Consider the following 4,439-nt stretch of genomic DNA (forward strand, 5'->3'; position numbering starts at 1 on the left):
GGAACAGATGGAGTCCACAACATACAGAAATAAACACGATCACCTCGTGTTTGATAAACCCCCAAACCCCATCACCAAGGAGAGGTGCCACTACTTAACAATACCAGGAAAATTAGAAAACAAAGTGGCAGAAATTTGGCTTACACCAACACCTCAGAGACAGAGAGTCCTGGTAAATGTGATTGCTTAATTGCAACACCATGAGAGTAAAAACAACTGTCTCCAGTCCTAAGCTGCAATAGTGAATCTTGCTATTTGAGGTAAAATCTCTTGGGACTATAATCTGATCTTATTCTAAATTTTGAATTCAGGTATGATTGTCTGAAGTGAGTAATCCACCATTTAAGAGAAATGTCCCAGGCGGTTTAAATGGAGAATGAACCTGAATTGCAGGGATGGATGTCTGTATCTGGGAAAAGATTGAGTGGATGACCTTGGCATGAAAGAAGGTAAGATCCTCTTGACTCAGTTTCCCCATCGTATTACTTTCTTTTGAACAGGAATGTTTCCCACCTGATTAATCCTACATGTGGCTATGAGGTGGAATTGTTATTCCATGATTGTTTGTCAACTGTGACTCTTACCTGAAATCAAACATAGCTAAGGATGTTTTCTCTTTTTAAAACATTTAATTACATTTAATTTTTAAAGTAATAAACATTTTTATTTATAGTTTGGGGTTCCAATTTTTATCCCTCCTTCCTTCCCTCCCCTCAACCCTCCCTGAGGTGGTAAGCAATAAGATATAGGTTATACAAGTACAATTATGGTAAAACATTATCATATTAGTCATTTTGTATATGGAAACTTGAATAAAAGGGAAAAAATGAAAGAAAGTGAAAAATAGCATGCTTCAATCTGTGTTCCATCAGTATCAGCTCTTTCTATGGAGGTGGATAGTATGTCTCATCAGTTGTCCTTTGGGATTGTCTTAGATCATTGTATTATTGACAATAGTTAAGTCTTTCACAGTTCTTCATCCAACAGCATTGCTGTCTCTGTATACAATGTTCTCTTGGTTCTGCTCTCTTCACTCTACATCAGTTCATACAAGTCTTTCCAGGCCTTTCTGAAGTCATCCTACTTATCATTTCTTGGAGCACAATAATATTCCATCACCGTCATATACCACAGCTTGTTTAGCCCTTCCCCAATTGATGGGTGTTCCTTTGATTTCTAGTCCTTAAGGGTGCTTTATCCTGGATACGTATGTTCAGTCAATCTGTGCCCATGGACTTAGGTCTGATGGACCAGGTTTGATGCTGTTATTACCATGTTCCTACTTTTTCCTTTTATAGCAAATTTCTATAATCAGGGCAAGTGGTCAGTAAAAGGTATGAACCTAATACATGGAGAAGATCTTACTGTTTGCAATTTGAGTTCATAGTCATTCCATATCCCAAACAACTAAGTAAATTGGTGCTTGGGCTTTTCACCTGCCTGCTAATACTTATAAAGTCATGTGTAAGAGTAAGGCCCTGAAGTATCCTCTAAAGTCCCTCCTTTCAGAATGCTATGGGAATAATTGGACAAAGATATGAATCTATTCATTTGTGAGACACCTCTTTCATTTTGGTTGGGTTTGTTATTTAATATAGAATTAAAACTTCTGTGTCCTAAAATGCATATGAACTTCTCAAGAGCTGCATTAAAGTCATCTCCATGCTTAAAAGGCACCCAGGAGCAAAGACTCTGTGTGATATCTATTCCATTTGAATATGCTTAACAACGTGGTTTACTGTAGATAAGCCATTTGATATACACTGTTCTCTGTATACAATTGGGAATTAATTGCTTAGTGTATCTTTACATCCCGTCCCAGGTCTTCTGTTACAACTGGAGTAACATCAGCTTCTTGTAAGCAGTCATCTGTGTAACCACTGAATCTAGGGGTGGATCCTTACTGGCATCTGAACCCCTCAAAGGGAGTGGAAATTTTTATAGAAAGCAACAAGATCAAACAATAATATATGTCAAATGTAAATGATACAAGTTCAGAAATTCAGTTAGCTGGTAATAAGTCTATACATCTAATTCGTCTTCCACTAATCTCCAAATGCCATTGACTCTTTCTTTGCCTCCCTTGGGTAGTGTGGAAATTTATTTTGATTTGGGGACCCTACCTTTAGGCTGAGATCAGAAAGCCTTAGGCCCTCAGGGTCTCTTCTGTGTGGGAGGTGCTGGTGCCCCCCCCTTCAGCTGAGCCAAAAAGCCCGATGGGCTGTACAAGAGGCCAGGTCAGACAGCTATGGGGAAGGAGCACTAGCTCCCCCCACCCTGAGCGGAGCTAACCCAGAGATCCCGGGCTCATCCAGGCCGGGCTCTGGCGTAGCCTGTGCTGAGGCACAGGATGCTCGAGCATCCCCCCAGCCCCAGCCGCAGCCCTGGCTGGTGGATTAGCTTGGTGTGTGGGTGCAAAAAGCCCTGACATTTGAGTGGAGAAAAGGAAAATATATATAGACCTGGGAGTTAGACAGGGGAGGGGGGCAGACGAGAGACTGGGGCTACAAGGGTGCAGGAGAAGGCTAAAGGACTAGGACTAACAAGAGGAGGAGGCCAGCGGACAAGACTCAGAGGGGGGAAGGACAAGATTAGAAGTTCCAGGTGCAGCAGGTGGGAAAGAGATGCACTGCAATGCAGTCAGGTTGTATATTTTATTTCCCTGTCTTCTTCTTCTTCTTCTTTTTTTTTGCAGGGCAATGGGGGTTAAGTGACTTGCCCAGGGTCACACAGCTAGTAAGTGTCAAGTGTCTGAGGCCGGATTTGAACTCAGGTCCTCCTGAATCCAGGGCCGGTGCTCTATCCACTGCTCCACCTAGCCGCCCCTATTTCCCTGTATTCTTAATTTTAAATAGTATCTCATAAATAAACTCTGCTTTCATTATTTAGTTAAGAGGCTTCTTAATCTTTTGCTTATCAATTTGGGAGCAGTGTGGTGGACTTTATAAATGGCCCACATGAAATTAAACGCAGTCAGATAGCCAGCTAGTCAAAAGTCCCAGATTAAGTACCCCAGTCAAATTAGGCCCAGGCAATTTAAAATATTCTTACAGCAGTATGGAAGAAAATTGTCATAATTGTGGTGACTCCCTTGTTTGTTAAGTTGTTTCCCTACTTGTGCCTGTATTGCTATTGTGGATTGTCTACAATGAAGCTCCTCTCCTCTCTCCATAACAGAACTGCCTGAGCACTCCTCAGGGAACCTTGTAGAAAATACTTTGGAAAGAATGTACAAACAGATCACATGGGGCAGTGTGTACCATGGAAGCAGGAGTGTGGGAATGTGACCTTAAGTATCGTGGTTAATGTAAACAGCAAAAAGCAACTTTATCTCCTGGGAAAACTTGCACGTGACCGTGGGCCATCCTTGGCATTATTCCTTCTTTGTTCTGTTTCTATATATCTGGCCTGGCCTGGGGTTGGCATGGAGATCTATGCTTTCCTCCTGCCACCAAGGACTGTTCTCTGAGTACTCCCTCCAGTCAACCTATTTACTTCCATGCTGACATGGACAGCCCTTCTTTCTTCAGTATCTCAGGATTCTCTCAGAGGGCCTGCAGAACTGCCACCTTACAAACAGCTAATAGGCTCCTAATGGGCTGCTCTAATGTAAGCCATACCTCCCCTAATCTTCCCCTCTCCCTCTACTGACCCACCCACAACCTCACTGGACCCTGGAATTCCCCAGCCTCTAAAAGGGGAGTGGGATTCTTTCTCTATCACTAAAGAACTCTTGAATACACATTCCCTCTAGGTGTCTGTCTACTTATTTAGAAACTCTATATATGCACAAATGTACTAATAAGTACAGACATTATAAAATTGATAGAAAAATAGACATTGAGAAAGGATGACATAAAGATGAAATAATATTCGGTCTTAGAATCAATAAGGAGCTACTGGATTTTGTTGAATAGTTTTTTTAGAAAATCACTTTAGTGATTTAGTGGCTAAATGGAAGGTGGACTGCAGTGGGGAGAAAGTGAAGCAGGCAGACCTCCCAGCAGTGATTGCTGAAGTCCTGTGATGAGATGATAAGGGTCTGTACCAGGGTGGGGACCATGTCAGAGGAAAGACAGAGGCATATCGAAGAGATGATGCAGCAAGAGATTCTGAGGAGGTAAACCGGACCAAAGATGCAAGAGTTGAAATGGACCAGAGATAAAGCAGAGGTAAAAAAGACCAGAGATGGGCAGCTAGGTGGCGCAGTGGATAGAGCACCAGCCCTGGAGTCAGGAGTACCTGAGTTCAAATTCGGCCTCAGACACTTAACACTTACTAGCTGTGTGACCCTGGGCACGTCACTTAACCCCAATTGCCTCACACACACACAAAAAAAGACCAGAGATGCTGCAAAAGTGAAATGTACAAGAGATGCAGCAGAGATGAAATGGACCAGAAATGCTGCAAAGGGGAAATCAACAAGCATTGGCACCATA

This window comes from Dromiciops gliroides, chromosome 3, assembly GCF_019393635.1.
Source record: "Dromiciops gliroides isolate mDroGli1 chromosome 3, mDroGli1.pri, whole genome shotgun sequence".
Classification (NCBI taxonomy): domain Eukaryota; kingdom Metazoa; phylum Chordata; class Mammalia; order Microbiotheria; family Microbiotheriidae; genus Dromiciops; species Dromiciops gliroides.